The 27,923-nt window shown below is 48.5% G+C and overlaps 1 long non-coding RNA gene across 1 annotated transcript in view; it reads right to left on the bottom strand.

Moving 5' to 3' along the window:
• Positions 1-483: 483 nt before the first annotated feature.
• The window catches only part of LOC147117585 (uncharacterized), a 45,103-nt gene continuing 17,663 nt past the window's right edge, over positions 484-27,923 (bottom strand). Inside the window, exons 2-3 of the long non-coding RNA XR_015078485.1 lie at positions 1,829-1,941; positions 484-1,357 (exon numbers count right to left, since the gene is read on the bottom strand). This is a non-coding gene — a long non-coding RNA (uncharacterized LOC147117585). The remainder of the gene's footprint in view (positions 1,358-1,828; positions 1,942-27,923) is intronic.

Below are 27,923 nucleotides of genomic sequence, written 5' to 3' on the forward strand. Positions count from 1 at the left end.
CAGTACAGCTACAACACTGGCATCTATCCGACAATGTGGAAAACTGCCCAGGTATATCCTATCCACAAAAAGCAGGACAAATCCAACCTGGCCAATTACCGTCTCATCAGTCTACTCTCAATCATCAGCAAAGTGATGGAATTTGTCATCGACAGTGCTATCAAGTGGCACTTACTCACCAATAACTTGCTCACTGATGCCCAGTTTGGGTTCCACCAAGACCACTCAGCTCCCGACCTCATTACAGCCTTGGTCCAAACATGGGCCCCCTGACTCCACCATTGTATCTGGCTGATCCTCTGGATAGGGAGTTGTGAGTCAGGATAATGACATGGGTAAAAAGGATCTTTGTCACAGAAAACAACCCAGAGCATGAAGTAAAAACAGTGGAACAAATGGGTTGCCTCATGTGTCGCTAGGCTTGAGGAGAAAGAAGATAATGTGGATTATATTTATATACAATGAAGTAGATAGTACAACCCATTTTCATTTTATTAGTTTATTACAGCTAGCATGAAGATGAATAAACAATACTTCAGGTCGATGCTGCACATGGCATGTCACAGGTCAGAAATCACACTAGTTTATCTCAGTGCTCCTTACTATATTTAGTGGGAAATGGCTGGATACCCTCCAAGAAATTGTAGCATTTGGAAGGTATGAGTGAAAAGAAAAGTTTATTTGTACTTGACCTTGTGTTATTTGCCAAGATTGAATATAATAAAAGAGGAGAGAAATAGACAACTAGAGAGATCTGAAATATTCAACGTGGTTAGGGCTCCCCTATGAGAGTATAAGGATAATATGAGGGTAATTTGTCCAGATTTTCAGTTGTTTTATCAGAATGGCTCGATAAGCAGGTTATTACTATGTTTTCTTGTTTTCACATGTATCTATTGAGTTTTTGTCAAGCCTTACTCCCCACCACAGATTCACACAAGAGCTCAGAACTATTTCACTTCAGTGTCAGTGACTGAGGCTGGGCTGATGGGACCGTGGCTGCTTCAGTTCCCATGTTCAAATAACATTGAGAAACCCGAGTGAAGAGCCAAGGCCCATTGGGCCTATGGCGCTATCCTCATATCTTCATTCCCTTTAAGTCTGAAATCAGTGACTTTCACCCTAAGGTGACATAAATCAGGAAGTAATGATTAGGTGATGCCAAACTTGGGTTTTAAAGCCTGAATATTGCAAGAGGAAACAAATACAGAGAGGAATAAAGCTTTCCACAGTTTTGAGAACATGGAAAAGAATTGAGAAGTCAGTGGAAATAAAAATGGGGAGAGATGTGAAACAGACTGCAAGTCGCCATCATCTGTTTTTCACTATCGCGCAGTCAGAATCAGTCCCTGTGTGTCTGTAAGCATATCAGGTAATTCAAGATTAGTTGGTAGGAAGCACACATGTGCAAACGTACATCAGCTTTCATTTGGCAAACCAACATTTAAAGTAATCACAAGCCTCAAATTGTTCTAAAAGAGTAAGCATGCACCATGTGTACTAGGAAAATAATACAAATAAATCTTATCATATCTGTAACAGAGTACTGACACTATGATAAATTATCTACACTGCTGTGGCTAAATTTAATCATTCTACAAATCTAATATGAGGGTATACAGCCAGTTATAATCATCACAGCAAAGTGTTCTAGCTGAAACTTTTCCAAGAAACTGCAATTAATTAGGTATTTGTAAACTTGTAAATCGAATTCACGCCTCAGGTAGTGTGCTGCGTAACTAACAGGCAGACAGAAAGTGGATCACCTCGATTTTGTAAGCTGATGAAGTTACGAAAACACAGCTTGGAAACAAAATCTATTAATTACCTTGGTAGACAGTGGGCATTCATCTAGTAATAAGGTGATCACGGCACGACCCAAAGGGTCTTCTAAAGGGGGGACGTCAATCAACGAGAGGACGACATCCAGCCAACCACAATCTGGAATAAAAAATCAATTTTAATATAAAGTTAGCTGTTACAGGAACACTAGTCAGCTTGGTGTCACTATTACTGTGGTGACTGATGCAAACACACATTTGCAAAGCTGATGATGACATATTAGGACTGATTTAGGGATGCACACTCCCAGTAGGGATCCTCACTCACTGGAAGTGCATGTTGGTGTGCACCCACAATTTGTCCATTTATTAATTTAACCCACTTCCAACCTTACAGTTGGGGCTTACCATGTGAACACTAGACTTACCATATTTCCTCTACCGTCATCTCAAACTGCAACACAGAAATATTGTGACAACTGAAAGTTTATACTGCTTTCATATTTTGAGAAACAGAAAGGGAAACTCCAAAGGTAGTCCTGAGGTGTGTAGGGAAGGTAGGATGATGGGGGAAGAGTCACATACTAAAATATTGTATAAGACTCAAAATTTTAGATTGTTGGATGGCAACTTCCATACCTGAAAGCCACTTGCAGTAGACCGTGGTTTGTTAATGATGCAGATTTGGAGCACTCATGCATGAACTGAAAACTGTGCAAGAAGCACTTTCAGGGCAAGGTTTTGTAAGGGGTTTTCCTCGAGAGATGTCCCTGAGGTTTCTCTCTCTAGAGGCCTCTCTCTCTTGCACAGTAAAACCTTGAGTGGTTCGACCCACTCGCCCCTTAGATTCTGTACTCTGGACTTTGGGGCAGGAACTACAATGTAGAGAAAACTCTTGTAGACCAAGTTTGATGAAACAAAATGAAATTTTATTGCATAAGGAAAAATATCAAATCAAATGCAAGCAGATAAGAGAGTACATAGGAGGGAAAAACACAAAACAAATCATAACGACACAGTACTAACTAAAGCAAATACAGGCATCTTATACTCTACAAAGATCATCATGAAATAAGGAAACACACGGAACATCGAGGGACAACAACTCATGTTAATTGTACCCTTTAAATCCACCCCCTTATTAAACCTATCTAGATCTGATTGTGAAGGGCCAGAAACATGCTCACCAATCCCACTAGGAAGTGCAAGGTTTTGAAATCGAGTCTGTGTTTGGTCCTTTCAGGCGTTTCGTCTCCATGTGGATTGTGGAGCCCCTGCGAGCTGCGCCACAGCTCTCTCCTGAGGTGGGGGTCGGGGGCGGCTGGACACCAGCGGGCCTGGATGTCGGCGGGGTCGAGGATCGTCGGCTCGACCCTGGTCAGAAGAGCCTTGGGCTGGCTCCCATCGCTTCTTCAGTTTCTTTTTATCTCTTCACCCGAGCCGGGGTGGCTGGAAGGTTTCTTCTCTTAGGGTTTTATTTTTTTGTTTCTTCTCCCAAGTTGGGTCAATGGCCTCTCGTTCCAGCAACGGCCCGGGGATGGTCGATGATCTCCCGATGTGTTTCCCCGGGGCGGGACGCTGGCTTCGAAACGGCCTTCTTGATATTAGCTTGGTTCTTCTTCCTCCTCCGATTGCCTGCTTCTTCTTCTGAGTGTCCGGATTCAAGCTGTGTGTCCAACTGCCGAAAAGTCTTCCAGATATACCTTTCTTCCAGAAACTTCCGTCTCCCGCCCAAAATCAGGTTAGTCTTTGTTTTACTTTTGGCGGGCTGGGAGCACAGCGGGGTAGTTATTATATTTTAAAATGTTTTTGATGGCCGGTAAAGGCCCATCTCTGGTCTAGAATGACCTCCATTGTTTTTAATGTCCTGCTGATCTCGTTATCTAGTCCTGGGTGCTGTTCTCATGAATATGAAATTGCCCCCTTTTGTCTGGGTCAACATTTAGATGGCCTCTGTCACCAGGCCGATCTTGACTGGATCTGCATCTAATCCATATGCATACATGTAGGTTTGGTTTCGTTCTCTCAGAAACGGCTTCCAGAACTTGCTGTGGGTTGAATCCACAAAGTTGTCTGAGGTTGCGCAGGAACCATTTTAAAGTGTCTCAATAAGCTGGTCACATGGTATGGCAGCCATTTTGTATGCCCCTTTTTCTGGGCTTCTTTTAAAACAGTCTTTAAAATCACAGCCTCTTCTGCCATTTGATCCTTATTAATACAAAGTCCAATTTTGCGAATCCTACAGTTTTTATTTTAAAAATTGATGTAAAATTTCAAATGCAGGGGTAAAGAAGGTCAATGTATTCTCATGTTATTGGATGGGCACTGGGATTAAGGATTGTTCCTTTATTTGAGAGCTGGAGAAGGGAGTGAGGCAGTGGTGACAAAGGGAGACTCCATTTGTTCCTCAAATAATTACTGCCACTGTATCAGTGGTGGTAAGACTAGCTACAAGATATCTCGAGGCAGACTGAAAGTAAATGTTTCTTGGCCTACATAGTGATCTTTTTGTACTTTGGGGATTGAGTCAGGACTTTTGCTGCTACTTTTATTCAGCTCTGCACAATGTACTGCTTTTCACTCTAGATTTGGATCTTTCAATGAGAATACCTTTATGTTGATGTTATGAAGCGGAGGAGGATGAAAAATAAAAAAGGCTAGGTTGGAGGATTTCAGAGTGAGGCATCACTGAAGGTATCTCTTCCCAACATCTAGACATTCACTCAATGGGCTAGAAATTTGGCTCCTTTGCACCTGCCACTAGCGACTCCGGAGGGCTTATCGCTGCGGAGGCAGAAAAAGCGCCTCCCGAGAAATTCAGCGGGGCGTTACTGAGGCATTACCCGATAGCGCCGTGCCCCCGCCGATAGCACCCTGGGCCACTGCACCACCCACGGCAGAAATTCAGCTGTGTCCTGCAAGGCTGCCACAGGCACTGTCAGTGCCAGCCTCGCGGGTCGTGAACCGGGCCGACTTCCACTCGAGGGGCGGTATTTAAAGGGGAGATGCGGTCCCGACCCACGCCACCATTTTCTTTTTTTGTCTGACCTCCAGGTTGGCCCTCTGTGGTGTGCCGTGGCGTGGTTATGGCCGTCATTGCGTAGCCCGGCACCGCGTCTCGGCTCCGGGCTGCGGCCGCGGCACCATGCCGCCCTGGTGGCCTACTGTGGGCCATCGGAGGCCCTGCAGAGTATACAGCGGCCCTCCCCTTTAACTGAAGGGGAGGGTCGTTGAAATGCGGCAGTGCTCCGCAGAGCCCCCACGGAGCACTGCTGACCACGCCCCAACATCGTCTCGGTTACCGCCCCACCAGGAAGTGGAACACCTGAGACTGCGCTCCACTTCCTGTGCAGGGTGGCAAGCCGAATTTAGCGGCCGGGGCAGTACTTCCACGCCGGATGCTAAATGTCTGGCCTTAATTCGGTTACCACCTCCAAACGCGGTGTAACTGAATTTTGCTCCCAATATGTCTACAGACAAGAAGGTCTTACTTAGGCATCCCAACATCACGAGAAGGGCGCACAAGGAGAGGAAATAGAACAGGAGATGGAGCAGTCAGGTGCCAAAACAAATAAGTCACTGAAGAGTCTGCGTGCAGGTCATCATAATGCTTTCTTCTATGTACTCCTACTCCTCCACGATAATTGCATGCAAGGGTGTGCCCACAAGGAATACCACACCTGCTTCTGAGAATCCCTCACTGTGAGTGTGGGGGTTGAAAATCTCCCTGTGATCTCACAGGCAGAAGCAAGTCCAGGTCTGTGTAGGCAGAATGTCAGAAGGATTGCTGCAAAAAGTCCCTCACAGGTGTAGAAATCGCTACTGAAACTGTCCACATTATTCAGCCTCACAAACTCCTCACTTTTGCCTGTATCAGCTGATCCTGGCAACACCTGTGCCTTACAATTATCAGACTAACATACACCGAGTACAAGTGTCAGACTAACATACACCGAGTACAATTATCAGACTAACATTCACCTAGTACAAGTGTCAGACTAACATACACCGAGTACAATTATCAGACTAACATACACCGAGTACAATTGTCAGACTAACATACACCGAGTACAATTGTCAGACTAACATACACCGAGTACAATTGTCAGACTAACATACCCCGAGTACAATTGTCAGACTAACATACACTGAGTACAATTGTCAGACTAACATACACCGAGTACAATTGTCAGACTAACATACACTGAGTACAATTGTCAGACTAACGTACACCGAGTACAAGTGTCAGACTAACATACACCGAGTACAATTATCAGACTAACATACACCGAGTACAATTGTCAGACTAACATACACCGAGTACAATTATCAGACTAACATACACCGAGTACAATTGTCAGACTAACATACCCCGAGTACAATTGTCAGACTAACATACACTGAGTACAATTGTCAGACTAACATACACCAAGTACAATTGTCAGACTAACAATCTGATTATATATGTAGAAGCAGGAAAACTTGAAGCTGCATCGTCACCAGCCCACATTCTAATATATGTAAATGAGCTCGGTGGGCATGTCATTGGATGAGCTGAAAAGCACAAAGTGATGCAGCGGTGGGGGGGATCAATTTTGGGGTGGAAAACCAGCGTAAATGGCTTTTGCCCATTTGGTGCCAAAAAGAGTTATTTGTCCGATTGTGCACTGAAATTATGTCAAAAAGAGTGAGTGAGGAATTTTTATGCCAATAATTTCAAATCTCAACTGGCAGTTGTTAAGTCTGTGTGTTCCAGTTATGGTTAATATGAATCACTGCACACAGACCACAAGAATAACTTTAACAGGTCTTTACTAGTCAAAGGTCAGGGCTGAACTGAATACAATATTGTTACACAGTGCTTATATACCGGTGTGGTCACCACCGGTATTACGTATCCAGCAGCCAAAGAAAGTAGTACCTTTCTTAAGGTGGACCAGGCTTAAGTTCTCTTAAGGTGGAACAGGTTACATACACCACAATCCTCCCTTTTTAGCTTAACAGTCATATCCCCAAATAAACATAACATATATACATATGTAACTTCAGGTATAACAGTTCAAAGGTTCAGTCTCTCAGGAGGCTTTCTGATTCGGCTTGGATAACGCCTTTCAGTGGTCTCTGATTCTTGTTGTTGAGGTGCCTCCTCTAGTTGGTTGCCAATGTATTGGGTGTCATCATCATCAAATACATTCTCGGCCGAGGTAGATGCTTCAGGTTCATGAACGTCTTCCACAGCTGTCTCTGTCACAACCATGGGTTCGACCCTTGCTCTCGACTCTACCAGTTGATCCGCATGACGCCTTATCACATTATGACCAATATCTACGGTGTACATCAGAGGTCCTTGTCTGGCCCAGATTGTTCCGGACTGCCATTTGTCGTTTCCATAGCCCCTTGCCATCACTGGTTGTCCTACGTCGAAAGTTCGAGTGGTCTTGCTGTTAATATGCCGAAACTGTTTGTTTTCCACTTCCCTCAGCACATTTGGTTTTAACAAGTCCAACTTGGACCGCAACCTCCTGTTATAAAACATCATAGCAGGACTTTGGTTAGTCACGGCATGATCAGCGTTTCTATATGACATCAGGAACTTATCGACCTTGTGTTGCAGCGGAATCTGATCATCATTCATGGCCTTAATAGCCTTTTTGAATGTCTGGACAAATCTTTCAGCCAACCCGTTTGTCGCCGGATGATATGGGGCAGAGGTATAATGTTTAACTCCATTCTTCTTTAAGAATTGTTGGAATTCTTCCGATACAAACTGTGGTCCGTTGTCCGAACAGATCTGTTCTGGCAATCCGTTCCTTGCGAATATTGTTCTTAACACCGCAATTGTCTTTTCTGAAGTAGTGGTATTCATCTTGATGACTTCTGGCCATTTGGAATGTGCGTCCACCGCGATTAGGAACATGGAGTCCATGAATGGACCAGCAAAGTCAATGTGTACGCGTTGCCATGGGGCTGAAGGCCATTCCCATGGGTGCAGCGGTGCTATCGGAGGTGCATTTTGCACTTATTGACACCCAGCGCAGCTTTTCGTTAACTCCTCAATCTGTTGGTCAATACCCGGCCACCATACGTAAGCCCTAGCAAGACTTTTCATTTTAACTCCCCCCAGATGACCTTCATGTAGTTCTTTTAAAACTCTTTCCCTTAACTTGGGAGGAATAATCACTCTTGTCCCGTACATCAAAGTACCATGGCAGACGGACAGCTGGTCTCGCCTTGCCGAGAATGCCGGTAACAGAGGATCACCCCGTGTTGGCCATCCTTTCACTGTCACCTCGTAGACTCTGGACAGTGTCGGGTCGTTCCTGTTTTCTCTTTCAATACTTGCGTTGGTGACAGGTAAACACTCGATAATGGTCGAATGAAATAACTCAACAGGGTCAACTTCCATCGTGTCTTCATCTTCAGGTAGTGGCAGGCGCGACAGGCCATCAGCATTGCCATGCTGTTTCGTACCTTTGAATTCTATCTGATATTGATGTGCCCCTAAGAAAAGAGACCATCTCTGGAGACGCTGTGCTGTCATCACCGAAACACCCTTCTTAGGGTTAAAAATGGACACCAACGGTTGATGGTCCGTCAGAAGTGTGAATTTTTGGCCCTGTTGGTAATGATTAAACTTCTTCACTCCCCATACAAGGCTAAGGGCCTCCCTATCGATCTGCGCATAGTTGCGCTCAGCGGAGGTCAATGATCTGGATGCAAACGCGACTGGCCTTTCCGTGCCATTTGGCAATTTATGTGAGAGCACGGCCCCAATACCATATGGAGAAGCATCACAAGCCAACCGAATAGGCAGTGTCGGGTTGAAGTGAGCCAACACTTCCTCTGAGGTGATCAATTCTTTGCTTTTGCGAAATGCCTTCTTACAGTTTTTGCCCCAGTCCCATGGTACCCCTTTCTGTAAAAGAGCATTCAACGGATGCAGCACCGTGGATAGATTTGGCAGAAATTTATGGTAGTAGTTAATTAATCCTAGAAACGACCTCAACTGAGAGACATTCTCCGGAGTGGGAGCCTTTACAACTGCCGCTATCTTGTCAGGAGACTTATGAAGCCCCTCCCGGTCAATGACATGACCACAGTATGAGATCCGCTTCTGGAAGAACTCACATTTCTGCCTATTTACCCTAAGTCCATACTCTTTCAGTCTGTTGAGCACCAGTTCCAAGTTAGCGAGATGCTGTTCATCACCATCACCTGTGATCAGAATGTCGTCCAGGTAACATTGTGTGCCTGGAATTCCCTGCAATACCTGCTCCATGGCCCTCTGCCAAATTGCTGGAGCTGATGCCACACCAAAAACCAGCCTATTGTACCGGTACAACCCTCGATGCGTGTTGATCGTGAGGTATTGGCGTGACTCTTCTTCAACCTCCATCTGCAAGTACGCCTGCGCCAGGTCTATCTTGGTGAAGTGTTTCCCACCAGACAGTGAAGCGAAAATATCCTCAATCCGTGGAAGCGAATACTGCACCGTGTGAAGCACCGGATTAACGGTGATCTTGAAATCTCCACAGATGCGAACCTTCCCTGGATCTCCTGGCTTATTGTTCGCAGGACGTTTCATAACGGGAACAATGGGTGTAGCCCACTCACTCCAATCTACTTTAGACAGTACCCCTGAACATTCTAGTGCTTCCAGCTCCGCTTCAACCGCAGGTTGTATTGCATAGGGTACCGGTCTGGCTTTAAAAAATTTTGGTTGTGCATGTTCATCAATCTTGATGTTTGCCGTAATTCCTCTCAGTGTTCCCAGTCCCGGCTGGAACACCTCTTTAGCCTCATCCAATATTCTGGACAATCGTTTAGGTTTGACAGCTGTTTCCCCGGAATCTACCGTTAGTGCTTTCAAGGAGTGCCAGTCCATATTCATTTTCCTAATCCACTCCCGTCCTAGTAGTGGTGGACCTCCTTCAGGTAGCACATATAAGTCCATTACTTGGCTTCCTTCGCCCTTGTGGACCACTTCTACCTCTATTTTTCCGATGGGGTACACTCTTTGCCCCGTGTACGTTTTCAATATAATCTCCGTATCCTGTAAGGGAATATGTTGGAATAACCTTCTGTAATCTTTCTTATTCATGACCGTCAATGCCGATCCAGTGTCCAATTCCATTTTTACTTGGACTCCTGCTATCTTAAGAGTGACCCAAATTGTCTGGAGGTCTGTATCCTTACCAACGTTGTGTATTCTTAAGCTATCCAGTTCATTACTGCTAGCGTCTGAATCTGACTTCTGTTCAGTCAAACTGTTCTTTGTCACCTTGTGTACCTTTGCATATTTTCCTTGCGGTGACTTTTTATTGCTGGTCTTCTTTCCTGACCGGCATACATTAACTATGTGGCCAAACCTGCCACACGTTCTGCATTCTTGGTTTTTAAACCAACACTGGTTCTGATCGTGCGTTGTCTTTCCACAACGATAACATTTGACAGAACTCAAACCCAATTTGTTTGTACCGAGTTCCGGTGGCCGTAGCTGCATTACTGCCATGCCTCTCGCTGCGGCCTCGTGTGCTGCTGCCATAGTGACCGCCTTCTCGAGAGACAGCTCATTCTCCTCGAGCAGTCGCCTTTGTGTATCCTGTTTAAATAAACCACACACAAATCTATCTCGAAGTGCCTCTGTCAGTCCCGTTCCAAACTGACAATATTTTGCTAGCTTACGTAATTCCATCAAATATTCAGCATTGTTTTCATTTTGCCGCTGTCTTCTATCGTAAAATTTAAATCGTTCCGCTAGCATCAGCGGCGTGGGGCTAAGATGATTTTTTAGGACAGTAACAATCTGTTCGAACGTCTTATCCGCCGGTTCATCTGGTGATAACAGGTATTTCAATTGCCCGTATGTCTTCGCACCCATTAAGTTTAGTAATGTTAGTGCTTTATCTGTCTCAGGAATTTTATTTGCCTTACAATAGTTTTGTATGCGTTCTACATACATAGCCCAGTCTTCTATATCACTGTCGAAGGCATTAATGTTCCCATGTTTAGGCATCCTTGCAATCTTCTTGAGAAACAAAAAAAAATTCTCTTTTATTTTAAAATGGCGGTTTCCCTCGCTTGTCTTCTTCCCCCGCCTACTAAAATGGCGGCTTCCCGCGCTTGTCTTCTTCCCCCGCCTATGAAAATGGCGGCTTCCCGCGTTTGCCTTTCTCCCCCGCTGGCTGTAATGGCGATTGCCGTATTGCTGCCGTTCGCGCCTCCCCAGCGGTTCTCAATTCGTGCCTCCCAGCCCCTCTTGCAGTCCGGTCCTTTCCACCGGCTGCGGCTGAGTTCTCCGCGTTTTTTTTAAAATTTTCTCCCGCGCCTTACGCTGTCCCGGTCGCTGCGCCTTGTGGCCTCGGTAGCTGCCCGGCCTTTTTCACCGGTCGCGGTCGAGCTCTCTCTCGACGCTGTTGCGTCTCCCAGCCCGCTTGCAGCCCGGTCTTTTACACCGGCTGCGTTTGCATTCACCGCAGCTCCCGTGCCTTACGCTGCCCCAGTCTCAGCGCCTCTGGCCCCGACTTCTGTCCGGCTCTTTTCCCCGGCCGTGGTCGAGTTCTCCGCCCTTATATCCTCCGTTTTCCCTCCCCTACTCCACAGCCAACGTGGCCGACTTGCTGCTCGTCGCTGATCGGCTTACCCACCACCGTGGTAGAAGGGATGATCACTGCCTGTCGCTGATGGAAGGCTTCGTGTCACGATTCTTCCTTTGCTCTTCAGACCCGAGTCTTTTCTCAGCAGGATGATGAGGGCGGATGCCTCTTCTCGACGCCCGTTAAACTGCCTTGGATGTATCTCTGCCGCAGGGTAAGGTCGTACTCGTCGCCACTGTTAAGTCTGTGTGTTCCAGTTATGGTTAATATGAATCACTGCACACAGACCACAAGAATAACTTTAACAGGTCTTTACTAGTCGAAGGTCAGGGCTGAACTGAATACAATATTATTACACTGTGCTTATATACCGGTGTGGTCACCACCGGTATTACGTATACAGCAGCCAAAGAAAGTAGTACCCTTCTTAAGGTGGACCAGGCTTAAGTTCTCTTAAGGTGGAACAGGTTACATACACCACAGCAGTGTAGTGGCGCTTTGTTTTTGTGTTCGAGTGTGCTGTGCTACAAATTAGTCGGTCACAGGTTTGTAAGAATAGTTTTCAACATTGCAAATTCCCATTCTTGACTGTGATAGCAGAATGAGAAGATGCCAGCCACTTTCACCTTGGGGCAGAGGGAAAACTGGAGGGCAAGTCACCTTGTAGATACTGACACATGTGCCTGCAGCCAGCACAAGAAGCGCTGGTAGAAACTTGACAGGAACTATTTTCCGAAACTCTCAGCTAGGAAATGGCATGTGGCATGCAAAGATTTAAAGTACTCCCCCAGACCTTCCATTCCTTGAAAAAAGAAGGGAAGGAATGCATTTTAAAATGAAAGAAAGAAGTTTAAAAAGTTTTTACTTTAAAGCTTTAAGATAAAACCAACCATTTCCTGCCAGTTCATGAAGTACCATTACCGAATAGGGTGGCTCCAGGTCACGAAAAGAAGCAAAAAACATCAATTACTATTTTCTTGTACAGAAGTTACAGCTGTTTAAAGCTTTCTGAAATCTATGTAGAACTAAAAGAGGTGAATTGGTTTGCGGTTGTGTTTGGGCATATACCGGATGATGTGAAAGCTGCATATCCCACCCAAAATTGGTCCTTGAGCTTCATCTGGTTCCCTCCAATTATGGGCCACCTGTCTCGCCAGCTGCAGCCGCAAGGTATGTCCCAAGAAGAGGGAACCAGCAGCGGCCCGCAGTAGTAATAAGAACTCAGGGAAGGTACTCCTGCTCCATTAAGGTACATTGGGGGAAAAATTCGGTTGGTTCGCGCCTCACGTTAGTGCCTTAAGAGGACACTAATGGGGCGCAAAGCAACTAGCGCCCGGGCGCGGCAATGCCTGCGCCGCTCACAAAATTGACAACACATTTTGCAGCGGCGCTAAACAATATCACCCCGATCTCTTAAGCCCGCAAATCCTGATGTCAGTTGAGCGTGCAACGCCCTTGTGGCGCCCCGGACCGGATATTGAGTGGCGCCCCCCTCCTTTCCACCTGGCGCAAGCAACGACAGGTAGGCTGGAACATTTTCCAGTCGGTGTGGGGCTGGGGGGGGCGCTATTTAAAGGCGGCCTCTTCCTGGCTTTTTCTGTGGTAGACATTTTTGCACCACTCATTCTGACAGAGAGAGAGATTCTGAGAGAGAGGAGAGACTTCTGCATAGAGTCAACGCTGTGTGAAGTAGTTTTGGCTACTGAGCATCACTTTGCAGGTACTTTTGGATTTGACCTTCATTACTTTGATTACCAAGAGACTATGGGGGCTGCACTGATTCAGGGCGTCGTCCTGCGCCTGCAGAATCGGAGGCAACAGAGATGTAGAGAAAGAGTGGCAATCATGGCCAGATGGAGGAGGGCCAACAGGCCTCTGCACAGGAGACCTTACCCTCCCAGGGTATTCCGGGAACAATTCTCCTACATTCATTTGTCTGAGGAGCAGTGTTTGCGCAGGCTGCGCTTCAGCAAGGAGGTGGTCACTGAGCTCTGCCACCTGCTGCAGCCAGATCTGCAGCCTCAACTGAGGACCAGGACGTCTCTGTCAGTGGCAGTGAAGGTCACAGTGGCTCTGAATTTTTATGCCACTGGCTCCTTTCAAGCAGCTACTGGGGACATTGTCAATATCTCCCAGTTCACGGTCCATTGCTGCATCCGCCAGGTCACAAATGCCCTCTATAAAAGGAGACACCAGTACATCTCTTTCCCGATGACCCGGGCCAAACAGCATGAACGCGCATTGGGCTTTGCGAGGATAGCGGGCTTCCCCATGGTGCAGGGCGCCATTGACTGCACGCATGTGGCATTGCGGGCACCGCATAAGAATGCAGAGGATTTCCGCAAATGCAAGGGGTTCCACTCCTTAAACGTCCAGTTCGTCTGTGACCAGAGACAGCTGATACTCACAGTCAATGCCCGCTATACTGGCAGCAGCCACGATGCTTTCATCCTGCGCCAGACTGCTGTGCCAGAACTTTTCCAGGCACCGCATCAGCCAAGTGGTTGGCTCCTCGGGGACAAGGGTTATCCACTCTGCACCTGGCTGATGACACCGCTCCGTAACCCCAACACCCCTGCTGAGCTGCGGTACAACGAGAGACATCTCGCCACCAGGAACATCATTGAGCAGACGATCGGCATGCTCCAGCAACTGTTCCACTGTCTGGACCACTCAGGAGGAGCCCTGCAGTACTCGCCTGAGCGAGTCTCCCTCTTCATAGTTGTGTGCTGCATGCTGCATAACCTGGCAATCCTCAGGACCCAGCCAATGCCACCAGGCCTTGGCGCACCACCAGAGGAGGAGGAGGAAGAGGAGGAGGAAGAGGAGGAGGATGATCATCAGCAGCCCCAAGGTGGGAAGGAGGTGTAGGGGGTTTCTCTTGCTTGCTCTGGTCTCCTGCCAGGCTTCTTGCAATAATTACCCTTGAGTGGTTCGACCCACTCGTCCCTACGGTTCTAGACCTTGGACTTAGGTGCAGGGAACTGTAGTGCAGAGAAAAACTCAATAGACCAGGTTGAATAGCACGAAATGGATGCTTTTATTAAACAGTTTGCAGCATTATAAAATACATGTCATAAGCACAGATTAAAGCTACTACAAGCATGCACACATCTATGAACTTGACTCTATGGAAATGGGGAACACACGGCACATCGTAAAAGGGGTGACACATTACAACTACCCTTAACCCCCTCCCCTAGACCTAACTAAGTTTCGACTTGAGGAACTCGGGATCATGCTCACCACTTTCAGAATTGCGAAAAGGGGTTCGCAGTCTTTTTGGCACAGCTTTCCGTCGTCACGTGGATTTGGAAACTTCTGGCGCAGCTTGTTTTCCTCTTGGTTCTCCCGCGATGAGGCTGCCGATACAGCCTTGGTGAGTGCTCGCCACGGATGAATCCGTTACCGGCGTGGTGTTGAAGCACTGAATGCACCTGTGTTACCGTTACCGATGGGCTGTTGAGGCACTGGAGTGCTGGGCCCGGAGTGTCCTTTTATCTCCGGCCTGGATCGTCGTTTTCCCCGAGGGTGTCTTCTCCTTCGGCCTGGGTCGTCGATGATCTCCCGACAAAAGTACCCGGGCCACCCCCGTCGGCTTCCCGTCGTGGCCGAGCCTTGCCTGGCCGAACACCGACCACCCGAAGTGCTGCCTTAACCGAAGAGTCGTAGAAGTTCCGAAGCTACGAATCATCCTGAAGAAGTGTACTACAAGTGAAGCGTAGTGAATCGTGAAGTGAAGCGTCCCGCAGAAGTTCCGAAGCGTACTCCCAAGCGTTGAGCGTGCTGATGGACCTTTTCAATCCACAGTTATACCTTTTTGGAACATTCTTATCTCCCGCCAAATCATAGTCCTGTCTTTGTAATATTTTTGGCGGGCAGAATTCTCTGCAGGGGTGTTTTGCCTTCATAACGGGAGTCGGTGATAGCTGAACTGGCCTTCCTGGGCCGATAATGTCTTTGCTTTGTCACCGTAACTCGGTTTGTATATTGATCGGTCTGGAGATTGCCCTTGATGGCTGTTAAACGGCTTTTCTTTGTACAGTCAATGGGTTTAAGTGTTCATTCAATTGTCCGCCCATTTCTTGATGGGCCTCATCCTGCTACCCAAATCTGTCCTGTACCTATAATCTAATTAATATGTATACTCAGTTCCATGAGTTTCGGTTTCCCGAAACTGGTTCTCGCGGGCTTACTGTCCTCAATCCACAAGCCTGTCTGACTTGCAGTAACAGAAATTCAAATGGTCCCAGAAACTGGTCACGAGGTCCGGCGGCCATTTTGTGTGCCCTTTTATCAAAGGTTTCCCTGTACAAGCATCTTTTGGTCAATAAAACTGTCTTATTGACCCTATTTTACTGCGTGGTTATTAATGAAAATTTCGAATCTTACAGTGGCCCACAATGTTGAAACTGCAAGGGCCGTCCATCAACGGCTGATAGCAAGCTGCTTCTAGGCTCCTACTGAGGAAATGGCTTCTGCCATGGAGAACAACATGAATGAAACCAACCCGCAACCCCTAAGCCGGCCAAGGCAACAATGATTCCAAAGACCAAGCATGTACATTTTGAATGCAAAAACTTATTTATTTTACAAACTCTGTGGGCTAGACTTTTGTGGAGCCGTCAGGCGGTGTTTCAGGCGTGTGGGGGAGGGGAAATCCCGAATTCGGGGGTCCCGACACCATCCCGCCCAAAAACCCACCCCAAGTAAGTTTCAGGGGCGGCGGGTACCCGCCCCGCACTGGGACCCACCGAAACCAGGCGGGAAGGGATTAGTGCCAATTAACTGCCTGTTAACAGGTAGTTAACAGGCAGTTTTTAGCCTAATCCCTATTTTGAGAGGTTTCGTGTGGATTTCCCGACGGCTCCAAACCACGCCAGGTTAGAGCAGGCGGGCCGTTGGGCTGAAGGAGTTGGAGGGGTCGTGATGTCGGTGCTCAGGTGAGTGATGGGTGCATGAGTGCAAAGGTAAGTGTGTTTGGTGTGTGTGAAGTGTGCAAAGAACTTATATTTACCTGTACTTACCTTAACAGCCTTTCTTCCTGTAGCCGTCGGGAGCCCATCACTCAGCCAGAACTGAAAGCTGAACGGCTGCGATCTGTGAAAAGTGACAGCCCTCAGCTTTGAGTGCCGGTAGGAGTTCCAACTGAGTCTGTGCAGAAGGACTCATGTTAGAACTCAGAGTGTTAGTGTTTCACAGCTTCAAACAGCTGTGAAACACTGATATTTCATCTGTCAAGAACTCTTGACAGATGAAATTGCAGTCTGTGACATCACCTGTTGCCAGGTGGCCCTTAATTGGCCTGCTGAGCCCGCTGGGCGGGCTTAACAAGGTCAATCAAGGGAAAATCGCACGGCTTGGCCGGATGCCGAAGTAGGCGGGTCAAAAACCCGAAAGGGGAAGTCCCGCCTTCTTCCCGACAGGTTCGGGAAAATCTACCCCTGTGTGTGTCATTTCTTCATGACAAACTAATAGAAACAAACACAAAAAATCATTCATTAACATAACTGCTTCTCACAACCTGGAGATAATGGCCCAGAAATTCGGGTCGGGGGCTTCCCGCGGGTGCAAGCCCCCGACCTGCACTTACATACCGTGCCAGCTGTTGCGCTGTGGGTCCCCGTGGGATTTCAATCCTGGGCCTGCTCCAACTGCCGGCGCGCAGTGCTTGCGTATCCCAGGGGCACAGTTAGCTTGATGCGTCCCCTGGGATCACGTGGGCCATGGAGAGCCAATCGGAGCAGGGAATGCTTCATTAATAAGTTTGACAGGGAGAGCTGTCAAAACTTATAAATACTACGGGCCCCAAAACATCACTAAATTTTTAAATAAATTTTAAAAAAACATCACATTTTTTAAATAAACTATAAATTACATGAAATAACTATTTTAAACAATAATTTAAATTTTTGAAAAAAATAATTTTATTTTCTAACGGGGCTAAAAATAAACTTACCTTTCTTTAAAGTATTTAAAAATAATAAACCTGTGGAAAAAATGTTTTAATTTTAATTAATTCACCACTTACCTTGTAAAAAGCAGGCCTTGAGTATGGGTCCTGGGCACCATGCTCCATTAGGAGACGTGCTGAGCCACCTCCCTCCACACTCTTCTGTAGTTGCACGGCAAAGGCCTCCTGCCACTCTCAGGGTATAGATCTTTTGCGCTCCACCGCACCAACCAGAGCCTCCAAGGCCCGCTCGCTGAAGTGCTGAGCTCGTTCTCTCACCCTCTCCATAGTCATTGGCTGAAAAATGTAGTCACAGGTCCCTCCAGACAGAGATTCAAGGCTCCAATGAGCAGGGTGTGGCTGGAGAGCAAGATTGACCCTCCCCTTTGAGAACTGTCCGGCGCCGGTGTGTCTGTGTTCCATCGCTAACTGACATTACCTGCGCTGCGCCCGCGCTCTGAGTTAGCGCTTCGCTCCTCGGCCTTTGCGCCTTAAGACAGGTGTGCAGCACCTGATTTAGTGCTCCAATCACCTCCAGGGGCGATAAAAGCCAAGTTTGCAGTCGGAGGTGATAATTAGAGCCAGGCGCTAAGCTTTGCGCCCGGCCGATAATTGCGCCCCAAACGGGGCGATACTGAATTTCTCCCCTATTTTATAAATTAAACTTCCATTTTTGATGGCGGCCTCTGGCTGCATGTGGACCTGTTTATCCTGAATGTAACAGGCCCGATCCCTGAGGGGAAACAAATTTATGAAATGGGTCCAAAAATAGACATTAAGCCACTTATTAGCATATTCAAGACTCGTAATGTTTGCTTTAGGCAGCTGGCAGGCACGATCCTACAGAATCCGAACCAATATGGTGTCAGACGTATTTCTGACGCTGTTCGGGCTCAGGGTTTGGCCCCCTAAATTGGACGTCTGTGCCCCCAGAAAACAGGTGTAATGTGATATAATTTCACCACAACATTATTTTGTGTATATATATTTAATTTTTTACTAAAGGCTTCTGGCAACCAAACTTCCCTTTATATTCCAACAATTATTATTTTCTTTTAAAAGGTAAAGTGTATTCCTTTTTAAATTAATCTCACTGGCATTATTGCTTAATAGAAATGGAAGCTTTAAAAGTCGATGGAAAAATGCCAGAAAGTCTGTTTCTTCACACCTGCTGTTGCTGAAATGTTGATCAAGCACCATGACAAACTGCTTTCAGCTATCAGCACTCCAGAACTTTATCAGTGATAATAAACAGGAGGAAGTCTGTTAATGATTTCACTGTCCTTATACATACTACAGCTTTGAGAATTCTCAGCTCAGAATTTTATTCTGTAGCAGTGTGTGAACATTATGTTGACACCTTTTTGTAAAGTCTGTAAGTTGTGCAGTAAATAACTTCAGAGACTTAGGAGTACAAACAAAACAGGTCTTTACTATTCAGAGGTCTGGGCGATTTCTGCCCTAGTTAACGTATTCCAACCCTTATATACTGGTGTGGTCACTATCGGTATTACAGTATACATGAGCCAATAAATAGTGCCACCCTGAGTCGTGCTCTTAAAGGCGAACGGTTACATTCTATAGTTCCCTTAAAGGTAAACGGTTACATACACAACACTCCTCCCTTTCTAGCTTATTACTTACAGAATCCCATTAAACATACAATCTTCAACTTATATAGACAGTTTGCAGATATACTCTCGATGGAGTCAACGTCATATAACTTCATGTTTAACATAACATAATAACATATATAACTTCATGTCAAAACAGATCACAGATTCAGTCTCTGTGGAGGTTTCCGGATTCTGTCCGGATAACGCCGCAGTGGTGTCGTCATTCCCAGCGGTCCAGTAGGTGTCTCTGGTAAAGTCGATTCAGCTGGAACAACAGTGTCAGGTTTATCTGATTCTAGTATTACTAGATCAGAAGTAGGTGTTCTGGGTACTTCAGTTTCAACATTACTCGGGTAAGGTGGTGAAGTCGACTGTTCATTTGTGGCGGACCCTATGATCTGGTCAACGTGGCGCCTTATTACCTTGTCCCCAATGTCCACCGTGTACATCAACGGTCCTAGCCTTTTTTTAATAGTTCCAGGCTGCCATTTCTCCGTACGGTAGTCCCGGGCCAAAACTTGTTGCCCCATCTGGAAAGATCTGGTGGCCCTTTCATTCATGCCCTGGAATTGCCGGTTCTCTACGTCCCTTCTTACGTTTGGTTTGAGCAAATCCAGCCGGCATCTTAGGCGTCTATTGTAAAACATCATTGCGGGAGTTTGATTCGTGACCGCATGTGTTGCATTTCGATAGGCCAACAAAAAGCTATCCACCTTATGCTGTAAACTTATGTCTTCATTACTCATGGCCTTTATGGCCTTCTTGAAGGTCTGGACAAATCTTTCAGCCAGTCCATTGGAGGCGGGATGGTATGGGGCTGATGTGTAATGTTTAACCCCATTGCTTTTTAGAAATTTCTTAAATTCCTCAGACACAAATTGCGGCCCATTATCGGAACAGACCTGTTCTGGCAGACCATTCCGCGCAAACATTGTCCTTAGCACCGTAATGGTTTTTTCCGTCGTGGTGGTGGTCATCTTAATTACTTCCGGCCACTTGGAGTGGGCATCTACCGCTATTAAGAACATCGAGTCCATGAAAGGCCCCGCAAAGTCGATGTGTACTCTTTGCCAGGGAGATGAGGGCCACTCCCATGGGTGCAGAGGAGCCTGTGGTGGCGCGTTCTGAACCCTCTGACATCCTAGGCAATTCTTCGTTATCTCCTCTATGTCCCCATCGATGCCTGGCCACCACACAAACGCCCTAGCTAGGTTCTTCATCTTTACGCCCCCCAGGTGTCCTTCGTGCAGCTCCTTGAGTATTTTCTTTTGGAGTTTGGGTGGAATCACCACTCTAGACCCACACATCAGGGTTCCTCGACACACAGACAGTTGTGCTTTCCTCTGTGCGAATGCTTGCAGTGTTGGTTCGCACTGCGCTGGCCATCCCTCCACCGTTAAGTCATAGACTCGTGAAAGAGTCGGGTCATTCCTTGTCTCATTTTCGATCATTGAGTTCGTGATCGGCAAACACTCCACTATTGATGAGTGGAACAACTCTACTGGGTCTACTGTCCTCGCTTCTTCTACCATTGGCAATGGTAAGCGTGATAGCCCATCAGCGTTTCCATGTTGCTTGGACCGTTTGTATTCAATATCATACTGGTGTGCCCCAAGTAAGACTGACCATCTTTGTAGCCTTTGTGCTGTCATGTTGGACACGGCCTTGTTCGGGTTAAATATGGACACCAACGGCTGGTGGTCTGTCAGCAATGTGAACCTCTTACATTGCAAGTAATGGTTGAATTTCTTCACGCCCCACACAAGACTGAGGGCCTCCCTGTCTATCTGGGCGTAATTTCGCTCCGCAGGTGTCAAAGATCGGGACGCAAAAGCCACTGGCCTTTCCGAGCCATTTGGTAGCCTGTGCGAAAGTACTGCTCCAATTCCGTACGGTGAAGCATCACACGCCAGCCGAAGGGGTAATGCTGGGTTGAAATGAGCCAACACTTCTTCAGAGGTAATCAACTCCTTGCTTCTGCGAAAAGCCTTTTTGCACTCCTCACTCCACTTCCATGGTGTCTCCTTTCGCAACAGCTCATTCAGTGGATGCAGCACCGTGGACAAATTTGGTAGGAACTTGTGGTAGTAATTGATTAACCCCAAGAATGATCGTAACTGTGACACGTTCCCTGGAGCGGGAGCCTTCACGACTGCTTCTATCTTCTCCGGTGATTTATGTAGTCCCTCGCGGTCAATGATATGACCGCAGTATGAGATTCGTTTTTGGAAAAACTCACACTTATTGCGGTTAACCCTAAGGCCATACTCCTTTAACCTGGTGAGTACCAGTTTCAAATTCGTGAGGTGTTCCTCTTCATCCATTCCCGTGATTAGGATATCATCCAAATAGCACTGCGTGCTTGGAATTCCTTGTAACACCTGTTCCATGGCCCTCTGCCAAATTGCTGGTGCCGAAGCCACTCCAAAGACCAGTCTGTTATAACGGTACAACCCTCTGTGGGTATTGATAGTTAGGTATTGGCGTGACTCTTCCTCAACCTCCATCTGTAAATATGCCTGAGCTAGGTCTATCTTCGTGAAGTGTTTTCCTCCAGCCAACGAAGCGAAAATATCTTCAATCCTTGGCAGCGGGTATTGTACCGACTGAAGCACCGGGTTCACTGTGATCTTGAAATCCCCGCAGATACGGACCTTCCCCGGTCCCCCTGGCTTACTACTTGGTGAGGATTTCATGACGGGTACAATGGCCGTGGCCCACTCACTGTGGTCTACTTTTGACAGAACCCCTGATCGTTCAAGTTCTTCTAGTTCTGCCTCCACTGCTGGTCGTATTGCATACGGTACCGACCTGGCCTTACAAAACTTTGGGCTTGCATGTTCTGCAATCTTGACCTTTGCTTTAATACCTCGTAGCTTTCCCAGTCCTTGCTGGAATACCTCTTTAGCTTCGTCTAATATTCTGGCCAACCGTTCAGGTTTGACGTCCTCTTTTTCGGGCTCCACCGTCATGGTGTTTAGTGCATGCCAATCCATCTTTATTTTCCGGATCCACTCCCGTCCCAGAAGTGGTGGGCCTCCCTCAGACAACACATACAGCTCCAACCGGTGGTGAACTTTATCTTTGTATTTCACCTTGACCTCTATCTTCCCGATGGGGAATACTTTTTGCCCCGTGTATGTCTTCAGTATCAGATCCGCATCCCGTAGTGGAATATGCTTGAAAAACTTTTGATAATCATGCTTATTCATGACCGTCAACGCCGATCCGGTGTCCACTTCCATTTTTACTGGGACCTTTTCAATCGGTAGCGTTATCCAAATAGTTTGACGGTCGGCTTCATTGCTCACGTTGTGAATTCTTAGACCGTCCAGTCCTCTGCCTTTGGCGTGTGTGTCCGACTTCTGTTCCTTCAGACTCTTCCTATTTGCGTCATGTACCTTTCTGTCCCATTTTTGTGAGGACTCATTATTGTTGCACGTCGTTCCTGACCGGCACACTTTAGCTATGTGCCCGATCTTGCCACATTTCCAGCATTCCTGGTTTTTACCCCAGCATTGCTTTTGGTCGTGTGTTGACTTCCCACAACGATAGCATTTGGTGATATTACCTCGTTTAGGCATCTTCTCTTCTCGAGAACAACACAAGTATTTCTTTACTTATTACTTTTCTGAAATTCTTAATAATTTCCAAGATGGCGGTTTCCCGCTTCTTCCTTCTTCTTCAGCGGTTTTTCCCGAAAAATGGCGGCTTTCCCGCGCTTCTCGCTCTCCCCGCCCACTTCAATGGCGGTTTTCCCGCGCTTCTCGGCTCTCCCCGCCCACTTTAATGGCGGTTTTCCGCTTCTTCCCCTGGCGGGAGGGGTACACTTTCCCCCGCGGGCGACGGCCGCTGGCTACCGGTCCCCAGCCTGTGCGTCGGCTTCAGCGCTCTCCGCTGGCTTTCAGACCCCCAGCCCGCGCGTCGGCTTCAGCGCTCTCCGCTGGTTTTCAGATCCCCAGCCCGCGCGTCGGCTTCAGCGCTCTCCGCTGGCTTTCAGATCCCCAGCCCGCGCGTCGGCTTCAGCGCTCTCCTTCCCGCGGCAGGCAACCGGCTCCGGGTACCCCCGATGACGGCGGACAGTTACAGCCTCTGAACTGGCTCTCGGCCAATTCCCGATTTCTCGGCTCTGTCTCACCCGGCCTGCTCCCGGTCTCAGCGCCTCTGGACCCGACTTTGTCTGGCTCCTTTCCCCCTCGACCGTGGTCGAGTGTACCGCCCTTATCCTCTGGTTTTACTCCTTCCTTATTTTCTTTTACTGTTCCCTTACTCACAGTCCGTGGCAGCCTTGCCTCTCTTGTCGATCGGCTCGCTCCTCACTGTGGCAGAAGGGACCGTCAGTGCCTGTTGCAGATGGAAGTTTTCAATGCCAAAATCTTCCTCTTTGCTATCGCTGCAGCCTCGAGTTTTCACCCAGCAGAACGACGAGGGCGGGTGCCTCACTTTGACGCTCCTTAGTTGCTTAGGAACTACTGTTGCCGCAGGGTACGATCGGCCTCGTCGCCATTGTAAAGTCTGTAAGTTGTGCAGTAAATAACTTCAGAGACTTAGGAGTACAAACAAAACAGGTCTTTACTATTCAGAGGTCTGGGCGATTTCTGCCCTAGTTAACGTATTCCAACCCTTATATACTGGTGTGGTCACTATCGGTATTACAGTATACATGAGCCAATAAATAGTGCCACCCTGAGTCGTGCTCTTAAAGGCGAACGGTTACATTCTATAGTTCCCTTAAAGGTAAACGGTTACATACACAACACTTTTGCCTTTCAAGTTCGTTTAGAAAGCTCTGTAAAAATGGTAAATAGAAGAATGCCATATGAGCAAGTTAAGAGCTAATATGTTATTTATGACAAAAGTAATGGCTGGAATGTTAATCGGGAGGCGGGTTGGGAACGGGCAGGGTGGGGGTGTTTCTCGGAAGCGGTCGGGAAACCCGGGAGAACGGATTTCCCGCAGGCCCTGCCGAATTTAACGGCAGGGCCTGAATTGCATTTGAAATCTCTGTTTCACACACACAGCCAGCCAGATGGAGAGGCTGGCTGCCTGCGGGCGGGTAGACCTGCGGCATTAGGCCGCTGAGAGGAGGGAGGGAGGGAACGAATGGGGGCTGGGGACTCATCGGCAGCCAAACTCGAGCATCAGGGGGCTGGACTCGGGCATCAGGGGGCCGGAGTCTGATCGGGGTGGGGGCCGGACTCAAGCATCAGGGGGCCGGAGCCTGATCGGGGTGGGGGCCGGACTCAAGCATCAGGGGGCCGGAGTCTGATCGGGGTGGGGGCCGGATTCGAGAATCAGGGGGCCGGAGTCTGATCGGGGTGGGGGCCGGACTCAAGCATCAGGGGGCCGGAGTCTGATCGGGGTGGGGGCCGGACTCAAGCATCAGGGGGCCGGAGTCTGATCGGGGTGGGGGCCGGATTCGAGCATCAGGGGGCCAGAGTCTGATCGGGGTGGGGGCCGGACTCAAGCATCAGGGGGCCGGAGTCTGATCGGGGTGGGGGCCGGACTCAAGCATCAGGGGGCCAGAGTCTGATCGGGGTGGGGGCCAGACTCAAGCATCAGGGGGCCAGAGTCTGATCGGGGTGGGGGCCGGACTCAAGCATCAGGGGGCCAGAGTCTGATCGGGGTGGGGGCCGGACTAAAGCATCAGGGGGCCGGAGTCTGATCGGGGTGGGGGCCGGATTCGAGCATCAGGGGGCCGGAGTCTGATCGGGGTGGGGGCCGGACTCAAGCATCAGGGGGCCAGAGTCTGATCGGGGTGGGGGCCGGATTCGAGCATCAGGGGGCCGGAGTTTGATCGGGGTGGGGGCCGGACTCGAGCATCAGGGGGCCGGAGTCTGATCGGGGTGGGGGCCGGACTCGAGCATCAGGGGGCCGGAGTCTGATCGGGGTGGGGGCCGGATTCGAGCATCAGGGGGCCGGAGTCTGATCGGGGTGGGGGCCGGACTCGAGCATCAGGGGGCCGGAGTCTGATCGGGGTGGGGGCCGGACTCGAGCATCAGGGGGCCGGAGTCTGATCGGGGTGGGGGCCGGATTCAAGCATCAGGGGGCCGGAGTCTGATCGGGGTGGGGGCCGGATTCGAGCATCAGGGGGCCAGAGTCTGATCGGGGTGGGGGCCGGACTCGAGCATCAGGGGGCCGGAGTCTGATCGGGGTGGGGGCCGGATTCGAGCATCAGGGGGCCGGAGTCTGACTGGGGAGGGGAGGTGGAGAACATCGGGGGGCCGGAGTCTGACTGGGGGGGGGAGGTGGGGAATATCGAGGGGCCGCAGTCTGACTGGGGGGGGGAGGTGGAGAACATCAGGGGGCCGCAGTCTGACTGGGGGGTGGGGAGGTGGAGAACATCGGGGGCCACAGTCTGACTGGCGGGGGCAGGTGGAGAACATCGGGGGGCCACAGTCTGACTCGGGGGGGAGGTGGTGGAGAACATCAGGGGGCTGGAGTCTGACTGGGGGGTGGGGAAGTGGAAAACATCGGGGGGTCGGAGTCTGACTTGGGGGGGGGAGGTGGAGAACATCGGGGGGCTGGAGCCCCCCCGCTGGAGAACCCCAGCGGTTCTCAATTCCCCGACGCTGCTTTGCCTCGCAGCCCCGCTTGCAGCCCGGTCCTTTACACCGGCTGCGTTTGATTTCTCCGCGGCTCTCGTGCCTTAAGCTGCCCCAGTCGCTGCGCCTCTCGGCCTCGATTGCAGCGCGGCCCTTTTACCGGCCGTGGTCGACTTCTCCGCCCTTATTCCTCCGTTTTCCCTCCCCTACTCCACAGCCAACGCGGCCGACTTTCTGCTCGTGTCGCTGATCAGCTTTCCCACCACCGTGGTAGAAGGGATGATCACTGCCTGTCGCTGATGGAGGGCTTCGTGGTCAGAATTTTTCTTTTTAACCCGGGTTCTCGATGCCTCCCGTGCGATGGTGCTCAGCAGGATGATGAGGGCGGATGCCTCTTCTCGACGCCCGTTCTGAGGACGAAGCTGCCTTGGATGTAAAACTGCCGCAGGGTAAGATCGGACTCGTCGCCACTGTTGAGTCTGTGTGTCCCAGTTATGTTTAGGATCAATCACTGTCCAGGGTCTACGAAGTGACAGTGAAGGGATGGCCAGCACATGGTGATCCACTGTTACCGGCATTCTCAGCAAGACGAGAACAGCTGTCCGTCTGTCAAGGAACATTGATGTATAGAACAAGGGTGATTATTCCTCCTAAGTTAAGAGAGAGAGTTCTAAAGGAACTGCATGAAGGTCATCTGGGGGGAGTCAAGATGAAAAGCCTTGCTAGGGCTTATGTGTGGTGGCCGGGTATCGACCAACAGATAGAGGATCTGACGAAAAGCTGCTCAGGGTGCCAAAAAGTGCAAAATGCACCTCCAATTGCACCGCTACATCCATGGGAATGGCCTTCAACCCCATGGCAACGTGTACATATTGACTTTGCTGGTCCATTCATGGACTCCATGTTTTTAATTGCGGTGGACGCACATTCTAAATGGCCAGAAGTGATTAAGATGACTACCACTACCTTGGAAAAGACGATCGCGGTGCTAAGAACGATATTTGCAAGAAATGGATTGCCAGAACAAATATGTTCAGACAACGGACCACAGTTCGTGTCAGAAGAATTCCAGAAATTCATGAAGAAGAATGGGGTGAAACATTATACCTCTGCCCCATATCATCCGGCTACAAACGGGTTGGCCGAGAGATTTGTACAAACGTTTAAAAAAGCAATAAAGGCCATGAGCGAAGATCAGATTCCACTACAACACAAGGTGGACAAATTCCTACTGGCACATCGAAACGCCACTCATGCAGTGACAAACCAAAGGCCTGCCATGATGTTCTATAACAGGAGGTTGCGGTCCAGGTTGGACTTGTTAAAACCAAATGTGTGGAGGGAAGTTGAAAACAAACAGTTCCAGTATATAAATAACAAGACCACTCGGAGCTTCGAAATAGGACAACCAGTGTTAGCCCGGGACTATAAAAACGAGAAATGGCAATCTGGAACAATTCGGGCCAGACAAGGACCCCTGATGTACACGGTAGATATTGGTGAAAATGTAATACGGCGTCATGCTGACCAACTGGTAGAATTGAGAACAAGGGTCGAACCCATGGTTACGGCAGAGACAACCGTGGAAGAAGTTAGTGAACCTGAAGCATCTACCTCAGAAGTGAATGTACCTGAGGATGATGTCCAATCCATAAGAGACCAACTAGATGAGTCACCCCAGCAACGAGAATCAGAGACCCCTGAAAGGCGTTATCCAACTCGAATCAGGAGGCCTCCTCAGAGACTGAATCTTTGAACTGTTTTGCATGAAGTTGTATATATATATATGTTATTATGTTATGTTAAATGGGGATATAACTGTTAAGCTAAAAAGGGAGGATTGTGGTGTATGTAACCTGTTCCACCTTAAGAGAACTACCTTAAGAGATGTACTACTTTCTCTTGGCTGCTGTATACTGTAATACTGTAATACCGGTGGTGACCACACCGGTATATAAGTGTTGTGTAGGGATTTGCTGGGCAGTTCAGCCCTGACCTCCGAATAGTAAAGACCTGTTAAAAGTTATTCTTGTTGTCTGTGTCCAGTGATTGATCCTAAACATAACTGGGACACACAGACTCAACACCGATAATGACGGCACAACGGCTACAGAGGTGGTCCCTTTTCCTAGGGGCACACCAATATGACATCGATTACAAAGGAACTAAACAGCATGGGAATGCTGATGGATTGTCGCGCCTACCGTTGCCGACGGTGGAAGAAGAACTGGCAGTGGATCCAGTGGAGTTATTCCACTCGACTATAGTCGAATGTCTCCCTGTGACGAATGCAAACATAGAAAAGGAAACACGAAATGACCCGACACTCTCCTGGGTCTATGATTTAACGGTGAAGGGATGGCCAGCACATGGCGAACCACTGCTGCCAGCATTCTTGCTGAGAAGAGAACAGCTGTCAGTGTGCAGAGGAA

The sequence above is a fragment of the Somniosus microcephalus genome, chromosome 5 (genome assembly GCF_052327205.1).
Source record: "Somniosus microcephalus isolate GS21.2 chromosome 5, FLI_Smic_1.0, whole genome shotgun sequence".
Taxonomy (NCBI): Eukaryota; Metazoa; Chordata; class Chondrichthyes; order Squaliformes; family Somniosidae; genus Somniosus; species Somniosus microcephalus.